General features: G+C 33.8%; 3 long non-coding RNA genes and 1 pseudogene across 5 annotated transcripts; 2 read left to right on the top strand and 2 right to left on the bottom strand.

The window, feature by feature from the left end:
* Positions 1-1,238: 1,238 nt before the first annotated feature.
* LOC122718575 overlaps positions 1,239-25,625 on the bottom strand; it is an 89,727-nt pseudogene continuing 65,340 nt past the window's right edge.
* On the top strand, positions 2,283-3,107 carry LOC122718581. Its single transcript, XR_006347421.1, has 3 exons — positions 2,283-2,445; positions 2,524-2,919; positions 2,989-3,107. It is a non-coding gene; the product is annotated as an uncharacterized LOC122718581 (long non-coding RNA).
* On the top strand, positions 3,699-8,096 carry LOC122718578. 2 transcript variants are annotated; one of them, XR_006347417.1, is made up of 4 exons: positions 3,699-3,971; positions 5,385-6,334; positions 6,453-7,638; positions 7,963-8,096. It is a non-coding gene; the product is annotated as an uncharacterized LOC122718578 (long non-coding RNA). The 2 variants fall into 2 exon arrangements; XR_006347416.1 differs by lacking the exon at positions 3,699-3,971 and having other exon boundaries at positions 5,182-6,334.
* On the bottom strand, positions 8,106-25,443 carry LOC122718579. 2 transcript variants are annotated; one of them, XR_006347419.1, is made up of 4 exons: positions 25,065-25,443; positions 22,986-23,253; positions 22,032-22,479; positions 8,106-8,224 (listed from the first exon to the last, which is right to left on the bottom strand). It is a non-coding gene; the product is annotated as an uncharacterized LOC122718579 (long non-coding RNA). The 2 variants fall into 2 exon arrangements; XR_006347418.1 differs by lacking the exon at positions 8,106-8,224 and having other exon boundaries at positions 18,680-22,479.

Below are 25,625 nucleotides of genomic sequence, written 5' to 3' on the forward strand. Positions count from 1 at the left end.
AGATATTCAAAACAATTTTAAGAGAAATAAAATTGAATTCAACATCTCTATGCTTAAGTTATATTTCTCTTTGCAAACATTCAATTTATTGTATTTGATTTAATCAACAAGAAATATTAAAAATATTAAAATAACAAAGCAATTATTAAAAATTTTTAAAATAATCCTTTAATCCATTTTTTCGACCAAAGACCTACTCGTCATGCCAAGCTCACAGCTGACTGTATTTCATCAAGAAAGTTTTGTTCCTGAGTGCTGCCGTTGACCCATGAAATTACCCGTTGAAAATTTCCCGAACGCCGTTTTCCCCTGTGCGCACAACTCTCACATTCCAACCACGCGTTTACATACGTGTGCACGTGTATAATGATAGATATCACCGCATCATCTATTGTAACGCGTGTAATGAGAATCGCAAATAGGCGTGCAATTTGATAAGCTTGTCAACCACCGTTACGGTTCATGCGTCTGCAGAATTGAATAGGGACTACAGTTAGACCGAAGGGCGCTATGGGCGCAAACAGACAGATACAGGAAGGAGAGCCCACATAGTTAGGTTATGTTATGAGAACCTATGTGTATTTGCATACATCAATTTTGAAAAGGTTATGCGGTAATGATTAATATCTTACAATTACTTTAAATAATTTTAATTGTGAATAATCGTTGTGATAGACAGACAAAGATAGAAAGGGGAAATTACATAGTTAAATTATGAACAGAAATCCTTTAGAGCTATATGTATTTATAGACATAAATACAGAAAGGAGAATTTACATAGTTAAGTTATATTATAAAAATTTGTATTTATTTGTATTTATCAATTTTGAAAAGATTAATATCTTACATTCTTTAGTTACTTTGAATAATTAAAATTGTGAATAACAAGAAAAAAAATTATTGTAACAGAAAAAAACATATAAAAAACAAATTACATTACAATTAGTATGAAAAGTTGCATAGTAATATCTTATAATTAATTAAAATAATTTAGTTATAGTTGTTATGGTAAGATAAAGACATATAAAAAAATTATAGATATATATAATATACAATAAGATGGTGATTCTAAATATTATGAAAAGAATTGATTAATTTGATAGATGCTATCATTATTTTAGAATAAACATATAAGTAGATAATAAATCTTTCATAATATATGTGCTAAAGAATCTTTTTAATTTGGTATCATTTATTAAAAAAAGCTTAAAAATTTGTTATATATTTAAATTTAAAGAATTCTTTCACAAAAGAACGTTTGACGTTGTTGCATGATCCAAGTACATCGTGCATCAAATATATTTTTATCTAAAATACTGAAACTCACGATTTTTTTATATTTATATTATATTATATTATATATTATATATTTTATATTTTTTTATATTTTTATATTTTATATATTTCTCAATCATCTCGGTGCATAAGAAATTACAACATAACAAACTTATGATCTAACCTTGAAAAATGGCCATGGAACATTTTCCTCTACGAGACAGCAATAATTTCCAAGCGAAGCTTTTCAGGATCTTCGTTAAACGTTCTGAAGTGGCGTTCCCGTTAGAGGAATCCAGCTGGCTATGAGGAAGCAATGTCCTTTGTCTTGTCAGACGCGTTTCCCCGTTCAAAGCTTCGGACTTCTCGCGTCCTGGGGAATTCATAGGTTTGTTATGCGCGCGATTCCTTCTACCGATGCAATCTCGCCGCGTTTTATGTTCTTGTGCCTGCCACTAGGGGGAAAAACGAATCGCGCGAAACGTGGCCTGAACCGATGGCGATCAAGTAAAAACGTGGAAACGTGGAAACGTGTACCAGGCTGCTACCGTACCTATTTTCCTATTCTTTTTTTCGCGATTCGTTTTCCAGCGGTTTTCGATCGTGAACGATTCTGCGGCTTCCGGAAGAGGAAGGAGACGTATACGAGATGTCTGACAATAAGTTCGTTTTGTGGTAAAGTTACTTGATAGTTTATTTTTGAGTATCGCTTTCAAAGTATCCTTGTTAAAAATCTGTGCATAAATAATTTTGACTATTAATTTCAAAATAATTTTAGAAATTGGTTTTGTGAAATGGCTTTTCATCATTCATATCAATAAAATATCTTTTTTCAAGTAAGTTTTTGATTAATAAATGAATTGAAATGTCGTAATAAATCTAGAGATTTTTTTTTTATTCGCAAATATAATGAAAATATTGGAATGAAAGTATTTTGAATATGATATCAAGAGTAATATAAATCGAAATTGTGAAATTATTTATCAAGAAGAAAACTTGCAGATGATTTTAGTCATATTCAGCAATAAAATAGTTAACTTTATTGTCGACTTGATTCGATGTGCATAATATGAAGATGAGCAATGAAATTTAATAAAATATATACACAGTGTCTCATAATTCATAATGAAAATGTGATCATAAAATATTTCTTAACTGATACAAATATTGGTATGTATAAAAAATATCAAACCTCTCAAGGCTTTCCTCTTTTACAAGAACGTTTAGACATAAAATTTTTCTTCCCAGACTCGACTGTTCTCACGTCATTGAAAAAATGAAAAAAATAAAAAAGCAGGAAAACTCGAGAGAAATTTCTCGATCATATATAATACGAAGAAAAAAAAAATTTCACATAGATGTCGATCTTACGTAAAACATGGATACAAATCTATTCCTCGATGCAAAGGATAGTTTAATGTCACTATTTCCATCTTCGACGTGAAAGCATTTGGATGAGACAAATTTATGAAACGTCAGACATGATCATTGTACACGGGGCCAATGAAATTCCAACGGGTTGCATAAGGATTTCCTGGATGGAAGATCACTGGTGAAAGCTGAGACAACGTCCTCATTATGACCTTTTAACGTTATATTGGATTACTTTTATGATAATTACTACCATTTGTATATGGTATGGTGGTATGTATACGTGAACGTTGAATGAATTTAAGAGAAATTATAGATCCAATGTGCTATAATATATATAAGTTTGTAGTACGGGATACAAAGGATAATGGTAGCGGAAAAGGATAATAGTAGTGTTTCGATATGCAAGATATTCGAAATTATATGGAGTACGGCGTGGGACATCTAATTTGCATGTCTTAAATAACTATGTATTAAATTGTTCACTATGTAAAGCATTTAATTTATTTTCTATGTCATTGGAGATTATTGGAATTATATAAGATAAAGGAAGTTAATTTATTCTATTTGTATTTTAAATATAAAAAAAAAATAATTTTTTTTATAAAATTAATTTTTATTTATAATATTATTATAAATCCTATAAATTATACAATCTTATAATTTACAATCATATTAATTTATATTCTATAATAATATACGACTATTTTATAGCTATTTCTGTATAATTCGTTTAAGGTTATAATGGTATTTAAAAATTCAATTGAGATTGAATATTAAAAAATTTATAATCTCATAATTTTTTCGAAACTGTCGTTAAAGTATGATGATTTACGATCAATTGTATAACAAAATATATAGTTAGATACAATTTTGCAAATGCCAATATAAAATTTAATCTCCTGTAGAGTTTCGTCTATGATTTAATCGTAATCGAGTTGGAAATACGCATGTGTAGAGCAATTGAATCTCTCGCTGTGTAACCGTTATATGGCGCCACTAATTATCTGCAGAACTGCAGAAACGCGTGGATCATGCGCAAGAACCAGTTTCATATTCATGCTGCCACATGAAAATCAAAAGTGATTTAAATATGTGTGATCGTGTATTAAATTGATTTCTGATAATGAAATTGTGAATTTTTGAGATGATACTTTAGTCTTGAATAGAAAAATCATGATAATTTAAAAAAGAAAATTTAATATTCTCTTTTTTTTAAGAAGAGTAGTTTTTTAAGGTTAAGTTCATTTTTCAAGAAGTTTTATTTATATCTTATATGGATTGAAATAAGAAAGATATAAAATAATTGAGTGAAAAAGTTACAGGTAAATGTTAAATATTTTTATAGTAATTCTATAAAAATTCAAATTCTTTCTAATACATGTTAGAAATGTAAAAATGTGTTAGAATATATTTAAAACTTTGTTTATTTGAAACATTGTTTAAGAATTAGAATCTTGTTTTTTTTCATCTATGTACCAGCACAAATGAAAGATATATTATTTCATAAATTGTTAGACATACATAACTTTATAATTAGTTTACACATCTTCATGTCTCGATAGCAAATATTTAATGTCAAATTTTAAACTTTCAATTGAATTATCAATTGAAATTGATATTTTTTTTTTTACAATCACAGAGTATAAAGCTAACTAATATATAATATAATATAATATATAATATATAATATATAATATAATATAAGCTAAAAGACTATAAATTTAAGCATTAAATCTCTTTTTATACTTTATAATAATTATCTTCATTTAATCTATCATACAAAGAACAATAAACATTCTACTGCATTAATTAACGTCAATACACGTCACTAAACGAACAGGATTGTCTAAACAGCAATAAGAAAAGTATGTGTTCAGGGAGAGGTAACGAACACGAAGAAAGCAAGTCTCGCGCGCTAGCAAACCTAACCTCGAGCGTATTCTAGCGCTAGTGGTACAAAGCGCGCGTTAATTACGCTGATTGATTTAAGCTTAGTCGCGAAGGATTTAAGAGGCTCACCGTGCAAGCCGCATAATATGCGGGATATCCTTTCGTGTCTGTACAGAGTGTATTTGCACGCGAGTATGCAATGGTGCGCGCGCATAATTGCACCTTATTGAGGAACGCGCGCAGGGCGTGCCATTTGAATCATGTTCAGTTTATGCGTGGAATTATTAAAATGTAATCTACAACAGTTCGATGTAATAAATCGATGGTATTTTATTTACAAGCTAACTGTGAGCTATGTATCGTTTCGATGTTACAAGAGATCTAAGAATTTAGAGACATATTATACGTAGAATGGAATGCTAAATAAATGTGTAATTGAATCTTGATTCGATGGTTTTCAACTTTGGAAAATATTGAAAAATATTTAAATATCTTTCAGATTTAGATTTGTGAATGAAATAACTATATGTTTGTATATAAAACTGTATAGATCATAAATTAGAGATCTTATAGCTTAAAGTGAATTTTAAAGCTATCGCTAACTATGATTACTATGATAAACAAAATAAATATCTTAAGTATGATAATCAAATGAAAACTAATATATTTTATGTTGCAAAAACCATCGATCAAAAGTATATTTCTCAAAAATTGTAAAAAAAAAATAACTGATTTTTTAAATTCATAATCACAAATTATTAAATTAAAAATTGAATTGTTAATTAATCAATCTACACACATCTTAAAAAAACAATTTTAATCAAACACGGCCGAAATTCTCGTAGCGCTTCCAACATCAAAGGGCACCGAAGATCCTCTACACTAACACAACGTGTTCAATAGCGACTCACCCGTCAATTTGCATGGTTGCGTCCACCAGAGATGTTTTCTTCGGATTGTCTCCAGCCCAACGATGCCTTTGGATAGCCAGGACACCGGCACGACGACGGAGGAAGATCAATGACATCCCTCTCAACGGTTTTTTTTAGATTAATCCCGATAACCAACTCCGCCCAACTGGAGATCCAGTATGGATGGATGTTCTGCTAAGTTCGAAAAGGCGGATCTCTTTCCGCCTGAGGGCAACGATCGTCTCCCCATGCGACATCAGCCTTTGAATCGCGTTGATAGTAATTGAGACGTACGCGTCCTTGAGTTGGGACGTGACGCCGCCGTGGGCATTATTCGAAACGAGAACACGCGGTTTTCTTAATTAAGACCTAATGGCGGCTTCGGCCTCTGTTATCTCGCGCCAACGATCTGAAGAATTGATTTCTTCAAGGAGGCTGGTCCAGCTGCTATCGCGCCTATCACTGTTAAATCTTGCTTCTTTTTAAAAATGGCGTATGTACGTACTGTGGAGGAACGTTGTATCTGTAATTGGTCTCGCTAGGTTGGATACTTCTTCGGCGTCAACCGACGTGTCGCAGGCAAGAATGTTAAATTGAATCTTGATCTTTCGTCGTTCGGTTTGTGTTCTGTTACTTGTCTGAAGTTTGAACGAGGGAATTTGTACTTGTGGGGAATGTTCGCATAATGGTTAGTTTTGTTCTGACAGGATATACGGAAGATCAGTGGATAAACTCGTACAGTTTTAGACAAATGAAAATAGTGTATTCGATAAAATTGAAATTATGAATTTCAAGTTATAATTGTAAGATGATTAATTGGATATAATTAAAATGATTTGAGGGTATAGAAATTTGAGGAAAAATGGATTGGAACAATTCTGAAGGTACTAACTTTCTAAATTCTCTAATAAATCAATTTTAATTTAATTTAATTACATCCACTATTATATCTCTTCATTCTGATATTATTTGTAAAATTACCTTGATTTATTTCAATTTCAGAAATGGCATTATATTATGGCATCGCTTATTGAATATATTTTTCAAATCATTATCGCAAGGTACACAGGATAAAAATCCCAAACCGAACTGGAAGCAATCAGTTCCACGAAAGGCAAAAAAATTTTTTTCCATTTCTAGGATCATGCAGAATGAAAATTCTTTCATACGATTATTATGCTCTTTATTTGTTCCACTTATTCGATTCAAGGTTTCCTTAACGATTGATAATGGAGACATTATTCATATGTCTGAGATGCAAAAGTATCTCATAAATATAAATTTCAACTGATTATCTCGATGACGGATATCCTTGGCAATTGATGAAACTTTTAGATCAGTGTTTCCAACCTTCTTCAAGTCATTATCTTCTTTTCAAGTGGAAATATTCTCCACGTTCTGAAAACATTCATACCACATAGTTGGTCAATGAAAATGCAAAAAAACAACTATTGAAAATATTTGTCAGATGGCGCAACAGTCACCGACGCAAACAATGTCATATAATACCCACGTCATTCGATAAAATGCTAATTCTATGGAGATATGATAATTTTTCCTTAAATTTCCAACAGTCCAATAAAAATCGAATAAAGGAGAAACAAGGTAAAATTTTTTCACTCATGTAAAATCCAACCAAAGGCTTACAAACAAACGAAGCAGCTGCAAGCTGAAAATGCACGACGAAAGATCCGCACTTTTTCCTGGTCGACGCACACGCGCGCCCGGCTTGTTGAGGCCGTTATTTATGGCCGAGCGGTTTATTGAAAGTGAGAACACGATTGTTACCATGAAAACGTTTCGTTGGCGCATGCGCAAACGACCGGACATCCGTGTGTAAGGCTGCGTTATTGCTTTATGGGAGCCTCGATTTCTCGCATTCGAAATCCGGTATAATGGAATCTGGCCACTTTCCACGACAAATCTATAGATCTGGTTGGGACAATCTTTTCTCTTCTGGAAAGAAATTCTGATTATTCATGTACCGTTGCACGTTTAAGTCGATTGAGTTTTTGATTTTTATAGTGTTGACGATCAAGATTCTTGGGTTTTGGATGACGTGATATTGGTATGTTGGATCGAAGAATTTGAAATTCGCGCCAATCGCTAGCGATAACAAGAATGACTTCTGAGATAGAGATATGCATTTTTTTTTTAAAGATTGTTTAAATTGAAGATTTTGTTGGTGGTAAGTAAAAAAGAAATTCTTATGGTATAAGAATAATATCATTTTAAAATAACTATTATTTTTTTGTGTTTCGTTGCTAGTATTATTTATTTAAATATATATTCGAATTTTAAATTTAGGTAAAAAGAATTTATTTTGATCTTATAATAGAAAGATATATCTATAAGTTAAATTTTATTTTTTGAATTTTTTTTATTTTCATTCGAGACGGAAGTAGGTTCTATTTTAAAACTAGGAAATTTATATTCGTGTAAAAATAATCATAAAAATTTTACACCATTTGGAGTCTAGATTAAGTTAAATTCCTCGTTATCCATCTTCCAGAAATATTGCCCAACACACAACACGAGATAACTCCTTCAAGTAAGCTAAGCTATAATCTTGAAACGATTACAAAAGGAAAATAATTTTATGAGGCAAAATTAGATGGTTTCACAATGGATTCTGCATATGCCACTATTATGCATTTCGTGCATCTATGTAGTTGCAATTGCATTTATTTTGAATGGAATCTCCATACATTTCAGTTGAAGTTCCTTTGCCAAGAGTAGCAGGAAAAATCTTCAAGTGCAACAACAATTATTACCTGAAATGAAAATACATTTTACAAATTTAGGTAAAATACCATTGAAAATAATTTATATTAAATTGACTTATATTATATATCCAAATATACTTATATCAATAATTCAAATTATTAAACCAACAAAAACATATTTCAACATAAATAAACCAATATTTTATCTCTCTAAGAATCACAAAATTCACTGTCAAGTTAACTACCAAGTGAAAACAAACCAAAAAAAAAAAAAAAATTCAAGAGAATAGAAACTAAACAACCATGCATTAAAACATCCAGAAAAAAAACAGCATGCACACTATACATTCAACAACTATTACCAACTCGACCATCCCCTGCCAGTTATTCATCCGTTGGCAGCTCTTAAGTGTAACACCGTTGTTGTCTAACCGACTTGTCAGCCACGATTGTTCGGATTCTTACCTCGGTACATACCTAAGCGATAATGGGTTCAGTGAACTTTCCAACATTCGTTAAAAGGCTTCCCTATCTCTACGTGTGGTTGGACACACTGTTGCACGTGCAACACATCGTTCCAACATGGCGTTACGTACACACGCGCGCGCGTGTAGGTGCGCGCACGCAGTCGGCCAAGTGTATGCATTACCAGCGGGCAGCTTTTTGCGCCCGTATCAGTAATAGTAATCAGGATTTACTATCGTGCGCCCCGTTATTGCACCATCGGCTCGAATAACTGCGACAAATGCTCTCTGGACGCGGAGAGCTCCGGTATCGAACCCTGAAGGCTGAATCCTCTGCCAGGGGGCGTTAACTGTGCACGAAATTGTTCACGGGGCCACGAATCGATGACGCGCCATTTATTTTTCTACTTTAGGATTAACGAGTAACGTTATGTAGATTCTTGTTTTTTTTTTTTTCGTTTTTTAAGAAATTTAGAAAGGAATCATTAATGGAATATCATCAATTCAATAGCCCAAGATTTTTTAAAAATAAATGTAATATAATATATTTGTGATATTAATGATGAGATTGATAGAAAATTTGATGTAGAAAGTAGAAACTTTATATAAGGTAAGAATTGGATAGACACAAATCAAGTTACATTTGAAAATACAATTCAGCCTTGAGTGAATTCGATTTGATTTCCAACTAACTAGTAGTCTTTTCCTTTCTACCAATCTCGTGGATAGATCAGAACGTGTCTCGTCAGTGAGATATCTAATATGATAAAGAAATTCAAATCCAGTTTATTATTAAACAAAAAGATCAAAACCTAATTCATTTCGAAATACATCGCTTTAATATAAAGATCCTCTCTTTCCTCCAATAAAAAAAGTAACCAATCAACGCCATTAATGGCGATCCTAATTAATCGGCCGAGCAATAAGCAGAGGCGCGTAAATTCAAATCCGATTTGATGGCCGTTATAAAAAACTGGAAACCCGATATTTCGACTAGCGTGCCCGCGAATAATTCTCTCAGCCTGTCGGCGCCAAAACGGAAGAAAACGAGTGGAACTGCGGCCTCCGTGTCGGCGAGGCGTCAATAAAGATTCAATTTATTCAATGACTCTCGAAACGGCAATTGGCCGCAACGCAAATGTACATATTACCGAGGGAACCGTACTCGAGAGAGGACGGAGAAACCGTTCCCTCGGGAGCCGTAATTGCCAACCGATGCTTCGGCCGTGGTGTTTATTACGCTTCTCGCTAACAGAATAAAGAGGCTTCATTACGACTGTTACATAAGCTATCTATCATGGCCGGCCAGGGTCAGGATAAGAGGTGTTAACGTCTGTCTAAAAGGCTCGCCTGCGAATCGAAACCCCTGCATCATCCTTGCAAGTATTTCTCTACCTGGAAGCTAGCCTAAGAAGGTAATCAGGTAGGTTTCAATTGTAGCTAGTTAGCCTCAGAATAGTCAGTTACGATAGAGCAGCTAGCTCTAGGAAAAGATTCCTTGGAAGTTGGCTAGAGAGTATCTAACTAGCTGTGACAAATTGAATAGTTAGGGTTCCCTATACGTGGAAGCTAGATTTTTGAAGTAACTAGAGACAAATTAGGTAATTAGGTAGAAAGCGTCTCTTGGCTGGAATACATATAGTTTTATTAAGTAGGAAAGGAAATTTATAAAATAAACCTTAGCTAATTAGCTAGCTTTGATATTAGCTAATCTTGAAGTAACTAGAGATAAAATAGCTAGTTAAGAAAAGATTTTCTATCTGGAGACTATCTTTGGATTAGAGCCTAGGAATAATTAACGATAATCAACTCTGCTAAAGATGGACTAGCTTTTTTTTTTATTTGGGAAAAGATTGGAAGCTAGCTTTAAAGTATCTAGCTTTGACAGAATAATTAGAAGACAAATTAGGTGATTAGGGAAAAGTTCCGTATCTGGAAACCTAGCTGCATAGTAATTAGCTAGTTAAAGACAAGTTAGCTAAAAAAGAGTTCTAAACGTTAGTTGGACAGAATATTTATCATTTGGAAACATCATTTTCTTTTTTTCATTTTATCATTTTCTTTTTTTTTTTTTTTTTTTAGTTAGGATTATTTTTTGGTTAAGATAGATTTTGAACGAGCATGGTGCCCGCATAGCGCAGGAAGGAAGATATTTTCTCACGAATTTATCGCGTGATTGGTACGTATACATCGCGTGATAGGGACTTGCAATCTGCACACCCACGAATCGTTTAAATTTTTGAGGAAACACGTTGAAAAGTTTCATGGAAATATTGATTCTAACATATAGGATAATTCGATAACCATTATTCCATGTACTATTCTGCAAGAGGGCGCAGTTGAGTTCACGGCAACCAGATTTAGATTCTCTTTTAAAATAATTATAAAAAATGTGGCTAATAATTAACAATTATCATTAATATAATAAAATAAAAAAATTCTAAGCCTAATTTATCATTTCTTCACACAATAAAAAAAATCACTGCGCTATCGTCCGAGTATATATTTGTCACAACGCCGATCACACAGGCATCGACACTTTCGCAATGTGTTCCGCGTGCCCGGCGTGTCTCGTAGCCAGAACACCGTGCAATCGCCTCTGATCGACGGGATATACGTGCATGGCGTGGCACACCAGGTCCCGGTTCTCTTGCGTTCGTAGCTAAATTACGCGTATCCGTGTCAAACGCGTGATTAAAGATTATAATCCCTTCAAGTTACCGTAGAATGTGGAAAAACAAACGCGATAATAGGAGTACCGTTTTTAGGCGGTACCCATTGGACAGAAAGAAACTGTTAGGAGCTCTTACTCATGATCGTAATATATAAGTGGTTCGACGAAAGAGGCCATTGGGACTTGGGCCCCCTCGTGATTAAACGCGTTCCACGAGTCATTGATTAATAATTTATTATATTCGATAATAATTGTGATAAATATATATTGCTGTTTATATAAATATTTTTTCGAGAATAATTTCTATAAAAATTAGAATCTAGAACAATTTTGAAATGTTATTACAAATCTCAGAATTTTTTAAATGTCTTTCTTCTCATAGAGATATAAGAAAATATGCCAAAAATTCTTTTCTCGTACTGGAATTTTCAAGTAATATATATATATAGATACCTGATAATATCGTGATTGTTTTATCCAATCTCCCCGCAAGATATCGATCGACCATTAAGATCGATGGATCCCTTCTGATGGAGGTCGAGGGTCGATCATTAGGATGGTATATATAAGGATCCATGGTGTACGTATCGAAACGAAACAAATAAAATGGCGAGCCAACAATACGATCGGGCAAGGGATGAGCCATAGTTATATTATAAAGTAGAAAATCGATCGAGGATCGATTCATTAGTTCATTGGCTTTCTCCTTGAGAGTCGAGAGTATTCATAAGGAAAGTCGAGCGAGCAATTTAGAAAACCAGTCTGTCTAGTCGTACGTTTCTAACAGTAGTGAAATTTATGGACGCAGGTCCGGGAGCAAGTGAAAAAGCTTGGCTCGACGTTACGCCGGGGGAATTGTCGGATCTTTTTCTTTTTCTTTTTCTTTTCTTTTTTTTTTACTCTTTTCTTCTTCTTTGGACTGGGAATCGATGAGTTGAAGTTCGCGATAGCCGCGTGGATTTATTGCATGTAACGTGATCATTTGGACTGTTTCGATTTCACGTTGCTCGTGTGTTGCTCGAAAGATCTCATTTTCTTCCGACTGTTGAATTGCCGGTTCGTGGGAAACTTGAGATGGAAATGATTTTCATTTTCTGAACGCTTCTGATCTTGGGGACAAATTAACTGTGTCTTTCGATTTTCGAATTTTGCCATGTTGTTGCACGATAATTTTATAAGAAATTATTAAAAATCTCTGTTTGTTCTGGGAGGATTTTGAAGTTTCAACTATGATGAAATAAGTTGTAAAGAATAGCAGTATATTTGAGCAACTGAGTTTCATATATTAAAGATTTCATGACACTAAATGATAATATTTTAACATATCATTACCACACAATGAACAACCGTCATAGTAAATGTAATCAAATTATCGGATAACCTCATTATATCATTTCACTATAAAATTAAATTGGACATTAAGATCATCAATTTCACAGTTTTCCCTTGTGAAAACTTTTTTTATGCAAATCTTTCCTATCTCTTCCATTTTCTTTCCATTTTTACATTAATCTTTTTTATTTTTCCACGTTTTATCCTTCTTATTCCTTAAACAAACAGGTAGAAACATGGTAATGTTGTTCTTACATATTCTTTGAGGAAAGATTTGAATCTGATTTTTATCTAAATATGCAAATGGAAAGTGATATTTTTTTCTGGTTCTTTGTTAAAAATAACCAGTCACTAATATTATTGGGAGATATTCAAAAATAATGAAGATTGATCTTTAAAAAATATTTGACAGATTTCACATGCATGAGTTCCAATAACTGCATCTTATTTGGTTACTAAATTTCTTGACTTTTGAAAACCATAGTTTTAATATTCATATAATAATTTCAATTTTGTTTAAATACTCTTCATTTTTTCATAATTAATATTTTAAGGTTAATTATAGTTAATTTATAATAATCACTAATGAAAACTTGGAAGATAAATATTTAAATCTTAATCCACCATTTTATATCTCTTTCTAAAACTCTAAAGAAAATTCTATTATTTTTACAATACTTTGCACAAAACACGTTGTGTATTGGCCATAAATATTCATAGGCATCGTTCGCAAGTGTACATACATCTTTACCACATCAGTCTGGCCAATCAACAAAAGAATCTTTCTACAGAGAGAAATAAAAAAAAGTAACTAGCGTGCACGTATCCACTGACGAACTTAAGAACCCTGATAGTTTCCTCGACTCCGTGAAACCCTTTGGAACGTCGGTGTTCCGTTGTTGAAGCAATTACGTGGCTAAAGGGTCGAGCCACGCGATCCACGCCGGCCACGCGTGCTAAATCGAACGATTCGCAAGAACGCGTGTAATACGCGGCTCGCGTGTGATCGCTGTTGGAAACCCTTCTTTAGTGAAAAATTCACTCCACTACTGCCACCTCTGTGTATATATATATACGAAGAAAGATGTGAAGTATCAGTGCAATATTTTTAAACAGAATCGAAACAAATATAAAAATTGATACAAAACTTTATAACACATTCAAATAAATATTTTTTATTTAATGAAACAAAATGACTAAAAAATCTGACATTTAGTTTTAAAACGTCATTACAAAAATGAGATTCCAATCTTTAAATAATTGCGATAATTTTTAAATCCTTCAAAAAATTTTTCAATAGAGTGTACACTTTATGAAAAATTATTCTGAAATGCGATTGTCGTATGATTTTTCGTCACAAAGTTACATGCCACGCGTGTTTTTAACCAGTTACTCAACCTTATCAAACTTTCCTTTCCATCAAACGTTATCAAAAATTACCAAATGTTTCGGTGGAAATCGTATTCGAATAATTTTTGCGCGCATGTGTACGTGGCAACGCGCACGCGCAATCGTCGTTGCAACAGATACAAATGAACAGGACCTAACCTGCACGCGGCAAAATCCACCCGGCGCGCAAGAAGTAGAAATAATAGTTTGCCGCGTGGAAGTATTGGTCGGGTCTGTAACCGGTATTTAGAGGCATTCCTTCCCTGTCCCGCGATACACTCATAAAGCCGGTATGCCTCGAATTATCTCCGTTCGAAGGAAAAAAAAATGATCGAACAATGCCGTAGTAATATTAGCCCGGATCGACGCCGGTCGTGCACACGTGCTCGCGAGAACACGCGCCATTTTTATCATCCGTGAAACGTTTCTCTCCGCATAATGGTTTCTTTACTCTTTCTCTTTCGATCTTTGTAATTTTTTTACGCATTTTTTTCTCTCTCTCTGTTTTAAATAATTGATTTTAAACATACTGGAACTTATCGGATGTAAAATAATATGTACGTTAATTTTTTAAGAGAAAGGTCCAAGTATTTTTAAGAGAAAATATAATCCTTCTTGAATATATATACATATATGTACTTGCAAAATGGAACTGTCAATATAATATAATATACATTTATTCTCATTGATAAAATAAAATTTTCTTCGTTATGTGTATAGAATAATTATCATTTTTTGTTTCATTTCTAATAAAAAGTACATAATTCATACTTTACAGTTGCAAAAAAATCTCACTAGATCCTTTTTAATAATCGTACACTCCTAATCTCCATATCTTTCCCTTCAGTTCCTCCGAGCTGTCTCTCTTCAACGCAATCCAAGTGACCCAGTTGGGAAGGAGCTCGAGGCTCGTTACTCGCTACATAAAGCGTAATCGGATGACGTACCATTCCCTCGTTCTTGAACATCCGTCGAACGTAAGGAAATGACAGGAATAACTGTACAGAATCCGAGTTCCTTCGCGGTCGCAAGTTCGCGTCCTCCCCGAGGAAAATTAATGAAACTGTTTTCTGCGTGATCTTTTAAGGAAGGGTAATTAAAATTCTCGAAGCGCGAAATGCCAATTATCGAACTATCTGGCTGACGATTATCCATCGTGGATTTCACGAAATACATTTTTCTCCAAATTTTTTTCTCATCTATCTTCGTTTACTTGTCATTTAACAATCAGATTCGAAAATATTTCTCTTTGATATTTTTAAAGATTATATTTATGTTCTCACGCATAAAGATGGAAGATGATTTTTTACATTTATTGTTTTTAGTTGAATCATTATCGATCACTTTATGTAACATTTATTCATATTTAATGCAGATCGAAAAATGTCTAATCTACAATTATATTTAAACGAAATTAAACGAATATTTATTATAATTTTTAAGTAATTACCTCGGCAGGAAATAATGATCATAGTCTCTTTGGAGGATTAATACAATTTTCAGTTCAGAATTAATTTCGTTTAAGAAATTTCTAGAGCAGTGATAGTTACAGAAGAATTCAATTACATTTTGATTTTTTTCTCTTTTCCTCCTTTTTTTTCTTTTTTTCTTTCTCCGCGCAGCAAAGCACAAAAATATCTTTGTCGGCCCAATTGAAAGTATTCTATTTCCCCGATCATTACGAGTCCACTAATAACCGAGAGATCAAGAAACATGTTAAGATATATATAATTAAATTAATTTACCACTTCCATCGTATTTTAATAAGTGAAGCAATGCCTGTTCAGGCTTAAATATCGAAATTAAAATCGTACGGAAAGGAAATGATATTTTACGGGTAGTAATTATCGTGCTTAGTTTGCTCTGCAATCTGTTTCATAATCGTCCAAAGTGAATAATAGTTGTTGCATAATCGACCCAGCTCGATTATTATCCGCTAACGAATTCCCCTGCAATTCTTACTGTCATCCAGTGACAGCGATCGCTATTATCCGCTAACGATTTCGATTTTAATTCACCATATCTGTTAACTGTGAACTGTCGGCGGAATGAATTCGTTAACTTTAACGCAATTCCATTTATTGGAGAGAAATTAAATTTTTTTGCGATTTTTTTCTTTTCTGATGAAAGACACGATGCGAAAGGTTAATCGAAATCTATTAAGGACTCGTTGCATGCAGAGCGTTGATAAATCGAATATACCTTTGAAAAATTGTTCTTAAAGAGCGTGTATTAAAATAAACAAGAAAGTCGATGTGCAAAAATATCGATCCATTTATCGGAATGGAAGAAGAGACAGAGACAGATATTTTTGTATCAACCTTTGTTTAATTCAGGGAGAAATATCTCATAACAGTCCTTCTTCCATTAAATTCATTGCAAATAAATCATCGATGATGATAATAATCATTTTATATATAAAAGATCTCGATCTGGAGAGGCAACAAATGATTAAGAAATAAATGTAACGACACAAAAGTAATTATAAATATAATTCAAAGATCTCGAAAAAGAAGAAAAAGAAAAAGAAAAAAATTAAAATTATTACGATACACACCGATTTAATCAAGGTAATGATACGTTTACAATAATAAATATCGCGAAATGAAGAGGAACAAAACGTCTTGTGAGATGGGTTTCTATTAAATAAATCCAGGGAGAAAAAGCATTTTCTGATTATAATCGTGGAAATTTGTTCGGGGGTCTTTCTGAAACAGGGCAGATCTTTAACCCAAGAAATAACGATGATCCACATCAGTTCATATAGGGGAACTGGTAGTTACCAAAGGGTCTGGCCACAGATTGGCCGGATACCAGATATTTGTAGATATTAGTATCTCGTACTCGGGGTCATTAATATTGATTAGAGGTGTAATTAGATAACAAGCTAGATTAGGTTATTAGCTTCGGCATATTATACGTGGTGCACTTTCAACAAGATAGATTAACGATAGCTCATACTTCATCTAACCCAACATCTTACAATTTAACATTTTACCGTCTCTAATACCACTTTGTACCTTCCCTTAACCATTCTAATTTTTCTGATCGTTGTAACGTCTGTTTATTCTGATTTAACCTAATCTTCATCTAATCTGATTCCTGGTTAATTGCGTGCAAAGCAACTAAGCCTTATGCGTGTTATCAAAATTAAAGAAATTCAACAAGATTTATATATATATCACAAATTTCATGAATTTTAATCCTCAACAAATATTTTTAAGTAATTTAAATCTATCCCACGTTATGGATACTTATTTATGCTTTAGAAATGCATTTATATAATTAAGAGAAAAAAAGTACTACAAAGATGGAGTTTCTTTAAGGATGCAGACTCGAAGAATTCTTATTTAAAGATGAAGATTAAACGAGGATATAAAAGGAGAAGTCGATGGAACTATTGAAAGGAGGAAAGAATTTCGATCATCATGTGAGAAACAATTTAAAATGGCAAATGATCAAAGATTGGAGGCCGCGTGTATGGACATGCATGGCCAGATGCGCGTTCGATGTATCATCGGCAAGTTGCACAATTTACCGCGGCTCTCGAGGCCCAAGATGGCGCGAACATGGCTATAAGAGAGAAATTGAGAGTTTAATATTTATGAATGGTTAAGAGGAGCAAGGCAACTTTGTATTCCCTTTTTATTATACAGTATGTTGTTCGATACTGATGTAGCAATTCAGACTTGTTCCTTTTTTTATATTATAATCTTGTATTTGAAAAATTTTCGAAATTTCAACTAATAAAACGCAATCCACGAATATTTTGTTAAATATTTTTTTTAAATTTAAGAAATTTTTTGAATTACGAATATTTAAAAATAATTCGGCAATTTGTAAATTATAATTGTAAATATTTGCAAAACAGGGTTTATCGTTTAACAATGTTGTCCTCGATTTTACAATGTATTTTAAGAAGCATGGAGAAGAAAGCAATGTACGCGAGCCTTGTTATGTAATGTTTTCTCTGAAACATTTATCTTCGTCCAACCAGGGTGGTCGTAAGTGAAAAGAATTAATTGCATCGTTTTATGTTCGCTGTTATGTCAAAAAGATATTTCAACATGCATATTTATTAAAAAGAAAGAGAATATATATAATAAGAGAGAAACAGAGAGAGAGATATTTAAAATATAATTTATAATTTGATGGTAAAATTAATTTTGTCTACGTGGAATAATATTTTGTTCTTTTAATTATCAAAAGTATAGATGAAATCTTGGCAAAATTAATATTAATATTTATCATATTATGTAAAGACTATAAGTTATTAATTATTAACATTATGTGACTATTAATTAAGTAATTAGTATCCTGATACTTGTACATTTATCTATTTATAGAATATATTTTATTATAATTTTTGATGTAAAAGTTATATCTGAAACTAAGAAGATTTAAAAACTATCAAATTGCTTGAAAATAGTAGATATAGATGATTTAATATTAAAAAATACAATAAAGTTGTACAAATTGTTAAAATTTTATTTTGAATAATTCATAACTATCCTATTCCAGGCACATACCTCAATGCAACATTGGAGAAGACGATAGGCTGGGATTGCCGTTGCTGGAGTGCAAGCGTACTCCTTAACCTTGGATTAATTTATGCACCGACTTCGACTACACTTATTTCTGCAAGAAACGCGATAAGATGATACCGGTAAAACTTTCAAAACAGTCGTCATATTGTTGCACGACGTTTGGATCATACATATTTCACATAAGAATATCTTATGCAAATAGGTATTCATTTTTAAAAATGCATTTTATTGCTTGTGCATGTTTCAAAGACGTTCACATATATATAGCAAGGATTATAGAAAATCCAAATCGATGTGTTTTTTTAATAAAAAAATACTATAGAAAAAAAGATATAATATTATGGAAAAATTCTAACAATCAACCACGAAGAATTCCTTTTTATTTTATAAATTATAGTTAATATATTCATGAACATTCTAATTAGTAAAGATCTTTATTACCAACAGAAAAATTTATAAATTATTAATGTATTATCAATCTTGAATTACTTTTTTCTTAGTTTCGATAAATGCATAAACCTTTATTATACTCTATACTAATTTATTCATACTCAATTATCCTTTTTTCACGTAATTCAATCACGCACACTTAACACAACAATCAACAATTAAATCAACTCCGGCACAGTTTCAGATTCCAAATCCCTCGTGAAATTACACGATGAAATTACAACAAAAAACGATCGCTTAACAACCTAACCTAAAACGCCGGTATCTCACGGCCGCCAGGTTCATCGACTCAACCACCATCCCCCGTCCCCGGGCTGTCGCGTTAAAAGCGTGCAGCCGTGATAAAAATCATCATTGTTTCCCGTAGGCGAGGGCCTCGCCTCGTTTCAATTCTATCCGCAAGAAGAGAAAGAAACGAGGCTCGAAAGTAGTGGCTCTTAGAAGAGTAACTTATCAGCCCGGCCGCGATAGAGGCTTTTTGCGAGGATAGGGGGCGCGTTAAAGCAGAAAACAAAGTAGCCACACCGTGAAATGACTCACGTATTTGGTATGCATTCCCTCTCTCTCTCTCTCTCTCTCTCTCTCTCTCTCTCTCTCTCTCTCTCTCTCTCTCCCTCTGCTTCTCTCTGTTAAAGTAACACTTAGCAAGTTTAAATGTGTGCACGTGTAATAGTGGCGCGCGAAGGCCAACGTAAATCTGTGTTTCGACGTTTATTCCGTTGCAAAGCGTTAATTTCTGCGGGTTACCGCGCCACGTCGTGACGGTGCGCCCTTAAATGGCGAACGATTCTCGCTTGGTTTCGCGCGCACCATCCAACTGTTTGCATTGTTAAATATTAATAATAACGATCGAGGCTTTGGACCAAGTGTTGCGCAATTTACGAGCTAGGAACGAATACAAGGCCGCATCGCCTGCAGCCTTGGACTAACGAAGTTGGTGGAGCTGGTGAACCAGTACCAGGGCTGTAAAAAAAAGCACGGGGACCACACGGGAGGCTTCTGCTTCTTGCGACGGAGACGAGGTTTCGAGAGGAAAGGTTTGAACGTGGATTGCACGTTTCGAGTATGGACGGCTTCGAGGTTTTTTTAGATTTTCCACTTGAGGAGGAGGAGGAGGAGGAGGAAACTGGATGTTTAATTAAGGGATTTCGATGAGAAAGTTGGATCTGGAATGATGGTAAGAAATTGTTGATGATGTTGAATTTAAAATGATTGAAAGAATTGAAAGGAAGTTGTTTACAGAGATTAACAGAGGGTTGAAGTTTCTCATTTTAAACTTTTTTTTTTTTGGAAACTGGAGTATAATGTTAATTGAAAGGATTTCGATGTGAAACGATTGATGATGGATAATAAGATGAAGAAAATGATAAGATGGATATTGAAACATTATAAAAAGATGGATGGAAAAATTTTTTGATTAGTATTGAATTTTTTTTTGCAATTATTGTAATAATTTAATTTCTTGCTTAAGACGAAACGCGTATTTTTTTTTTTTTATTTAACTTATAAGGAAATGATTTATTCTGATGGATATATGATTGGATATAGGAATCGCAAGAAACAGAGGTTCCGTTGTCACGCTAGAAACCCCATGGTGGCGAGAACTAGAAGTACCGCTACGAATATAACTCGCTTCCCGCTTGTCCCGTCCCTGTTACAGAGAGTAAATTGGCAAGTGTTTTTAAATACCTAATAATTATAGATTATAAAAGAGTAGAATGTGTCACGAGAGAGATTTTTAATTGATAAATTATAAAACTCTATAAGTTAATTATTGCCAAGTTAATAAGTAAGTAAGATACGAAAGCATCCCTATAATTTTTCAAACTCTGAATTGAATTCTATCTCGTTCTTCAATCAACACGCTATGGTCGAAAGCAAACAAATTTTCCTGTCATCGACAATAATTATTTCCTAATTTAAAATAATTTCATTAACGGTTATCGACAATATCGTTTTGATCGAGCCAACTTTAGATTATTTCTAATCGTTCGAATCGAAAGCCCAACATCTTTTCTCCAATAATTCCTAACCGCAATAAAAATCAAAGACGATAACGAGATTCACGCTTCCAATTCATTTAAACATATCGAACAAACGTAATAAAGCAATAACGAAGGAAGGGGGGGGGGAAAGGACGAAAAGAAAAATCGAAAGAAAACAGCAGCGAGTAAAAAATACACGGGATAAAAAGCAGAGGGGAAAACGGCGTGGACAAGCGGCGGACGGCAATATGGCGGCGGAAAAATTGAGCCATCTGGCGGACGAAACGGAAATGAGGATCGAAACCGCGATTCTCCGGTCTCGAAACGCGGAATGGCAAGTTTCTTTATGCAGGGTGTGATCGAGGTGTCCGCAATGACGAATAATGCTCAGCGCGCAAATCAACCGAGTGAAAAAGAGCGTGCAACCGAGAGACAAGAAGTCGCGCCTGTGACCGCGGCCGCGTACGAGCATTGAATAACGCCATGCCAGAACGAAGAGGATCGTTTTTGCGGCGTCATTGACATTTTCATTAAGTCGCTTCCCTTTACAGAGGCTCATGATTATTTATAGGTCGATTGATGATGATAATGACCACCGTGGCGCGTCTCGAACGATCCTTTTTTTTTTTTTTCTTTCTTTTTCCTTCTCAATGCGGACCAAGGTGATTGAGAGTCAGCGCGTGTTTCATTGGTAGATGGCATGACGATTCGACTGATGAGGAATGATGTTGTTGGAGAAGAAGAACAATGAAGCGGGAGAGTTATTTTTAAGGATACCGATTTTAAAATTGTAAACAAGTTGCCACTCAGTCAAGAAGAAATTAATTGGAATTGGATTTCATTCCCCGATACGGCTTCCTACGACATTCGATTATTGTAGTAAGTAAAAGAAGGGAATTCTTCTATGTTTATAATGTTATAACTTGATTTATAAAAATATTGAAATGTTAGGAATACATTCAAAAATTTATCATTACGCGGACGTGTTATGTGTTAATAAAATAAATACTATACCAGAAAAGAAGGAACGTCTCGAGTCGTGTTCCTGGCATCGCCACGAAAATTATTACCATTCTCTTTTCGACATTGCACATTCCTTGTAATAACATGTGGTACATCCATAACATTGTTGCAAAACAAGGTCGACACTGTACCACTTCTGGATGGGATTGCCTTTTAACATGGAGTAGGGCTGCGTTCCGTAACGTCGCCGTCAACGGTGCAATCAAGTCTTAAGCGTGCAAATGCGACGTGCAAACAAACTGGAACGGCAATTATTTACGTAAGCATCGGGATCGTGGGATCTGTTTGGAATGACACGTCGTTAGGCGGCAGGATCGATATTCTAGTTCCTGAAGAATTATTACTGGTCATCCTTGAGGCTAGCCGAGGGATCTTTTGCAAGGACGGATTGACAAGTAGGTTTCGATCAATCATCTCGATCATTTTTGATAATTGCAACCTGTGAACGATACATTAGACGTTGGTATGAGGCAATTAGCGAATAGGATTGATGGAGTTGCACTAAAAAACTTTTTCATCTTATATTTAAATAAAAAGAAAAAAAATCTTATTTTATAGTTTTATAAAAATTAGATAATATACTTTTTTCAATATAGCTTTAATTATTTTGAATCAAAGAATATACGAAAGTGTATTGTTTTAAATTTTTCTGAAGGAGAATTATATTCGAATTGAATTTTGAGAAGGGATGATTCATGGAACCTTGGAATTACGAAATTAATTAATCATTGAAAAAAAAAAAATAAATAAAATTATTATGAAAATAATAAACGATTTAAACACGAACCCACCTATCCAATTAATACATTAAAAATACACTTTCCTTTTTCTACTCTTAGACTTGTCCCATTCATCAGACTGAGAAAATAACTGGAAACATTTAAAGCTAAGCCTTTCTTCATTTCTTGCAAGAACCCCTAGGAACATAAATAAATCCCTTCGTACCTTCAACAGTTGTTAATTATTTGCATTACCATCCGTCCATACTTTATATTATTCCACTGATGCTGCCGTGCCATCCGAAACTTAATTAAATGCATTCAATTTGTTACACGTACAGGATTATTGACGGAATACTATTGCGTGTAACTGCATGGCTTCAAGGAGTAAAGGCGCTGACCTTCGGAAGGTCATCCGTCTCGAAGCGATAGACGATATGCTTCCGTGTGCCAGCAATGGCCGCACTACACTCGCCACGAGGAATATATTGACCCTGCGGGTGAATAAAATCATTATTCCTCGGTTGTTTGACGGCCGGTTAGTTGATAGAAGCGATTAAGTTGTGAAATTATTTCGAGAAGGTGTTTCGCTGAATTTATGAATCAATGAGTTATTGATAATGTTACTTATTCCTGGATGAAGAATGATATCGTTTGAGAATATATGAAGCTCTTTTTTTTTTCTTTTTCTCTTTTTCAGAAGATAATAACGTTTTTAATATTTATAGGTAATAAACGTAAAGTAATGATACTTCATTTATTATTTCGTTTTTATCTTTTTATCGTATTAAAGATTGTCAAAGGTGTGCAATTTGACATTGAACGCTTGTTTGGAGAAAATGATCGAAGAAGAAATTGTCGTGATGACTATCAATGCTTTTAAAATCATTAGAAAAATTTTTTCCTTTCGCGGGAAAAATTCAAATTTTAAACGCGATTAAATTGATAAGGTGCCAAAATTTCAAACTTTAAAATAAAAAAAATTGTCCAAATAAAAAAAGATTTCTAATGATATTACAAAACAAGATGAAGATCTAATCTGTTCTTGACTACTCTAAATCATAATCTGAAATAATACATTATTCCTAACCTAAAACAATTTCGATCATTTATAAATTAATATTCATTAAAATTTCAATTGCAATGGACAAGGCAAGAAATTTTTTTATAAGAATGATAAGTCTAATGGTGGATGAGAATCACTGGGTTAAGGCCTGTTCACGCGTGTATGCGGTAAGAGTACACGCATGTACTCGCGTACTCGGCTCGTGAGCCGTGTACAAAGTCAGGGAAGTACGTACGGCATGTTTGATGACACTCGTCCCTTTGAGCGGCGCGGAAAAACCGACAGGCCTGCTCCGTCGCTCAGGATGTCACGCAAGTTAACACGCTTTGATAACGTCCGCATTAGCACGTTCAACCGGACGTGAATCGTCGATGATTAACGCCGGTTTCGCGCCAACGAAGATTAGAGATTCGCGGAAACTTTCACTCGAATGGCCAAGCGATAACGAAGCATATGCAGGTATGCGTATAGTAATTAATGCGATGTGATTCTTGGATCGATCGACGTGAGCCGAGGATCACTGGTAATAAATTCTTTCGTTGGTTTCGAAGATAAAATTCTGTGAAGGTATTTGAAGCGTTTAAATGATAATTTTAAAAATAAATAGAAGAAAAGTTGATGTGATAATTGAAAAACCGTGGGAAAATATCAAATTATCATAAATAAGGATTTGATACTATGATACATTTCATAATATCGCAATAAATAGTAACGTTAAAAGTAAAATAATTAGGAAAAATTAAGGCTGAATAAAATAATTAATAAGAAAATAAATATAAGAGTTCATCATAAATGAAATTAACATACCCATTACAAAACATCATTATTTCTCTCAGAGTTGATTCATAAAATGTATATAAAAATTGTAATGCTTCATAAATATTTTATATCCGTTTAATCCTCATCTTTATTCACCTTCACTTCAAAACCGTCACTAAAAATACGTTCAATGTTAATAAACTTCACATCAATAACGATCGAAATAAAAATCAAGGGAAATAAGACGTAGTATTAGCCACTATTCGCATCTTTCATCAATCAAAAATACCTTAAAACAACAATGTGTCGAGAGAACATAACCTAACAATACATACAATCATCAGGCGTTCATCGAATCTTTCATGAGATATTCACGCTATGCAATAAAGTATATCTCGCAACACGTTTCCTCGTTGAAAGACTTACAAAGAATAAAAAGGTAAGAAAGAAAAAACTTTAAAAAAATGTGAGAAAACCTACCAGGGTGTGACTCGAGTCAAAGGCAAACAATCACGTCCACGTATCCTTAGCACAATGCCAGTCGCGATTCGAGACGAGGCACAATAAGGCATAATTCAAAATGAAGATCCACGATGCGGTGTATATAAGAGTGTCGATGTTTCTCTCTGTTCCATCCATGACCTCGGCAACACGCTCGCAAAAGAAACGTATTAATAGGCCGGCGGCACGCAATGAACACTGTCGCTGCCCGTCGTTGTAATCAGCATCGTGGCGAGTCAATAATCATTCCGTGACCGGTAATTACGGGGATGACAATGACGGTCGAGTAACAATTTCTCGTCTAAACACTGCCATCAATATTCCCAGCGTTCCGAAGTAATTAGCAGGTGTTGGAACGTGAAAGCGTTTTCGACACCATGTTGACTATGTGCGCGCATGCGCGAATGCGTTTGTATAATAGAGGCAAATAATTACGAGGGAAATTTGAAAGAGGAAGTGATGAAACGGTGCATTAGATACATTTATACTATATGTACGTGTAATAAAATAAAAGTTAAAAAGGAGAAGAAATTAATTGTA

This window comes from Apis laboriosa, unplaced genomic scaffold (genome assembly GCF_014066325.1).
Source record: "Apis laboriosa isolate Shangri-la unplaced genomic scaffold, ASM1406632v1 scaffold64_cov150, whole genome shotgun sequence".
Taxonomy (NCBI): domain Eukaryota; kingdom Metazoa; phylum Arthropoda; class Insecta; order Hymenoptera; family Apidae; genus Apis; species Apis laboriosa.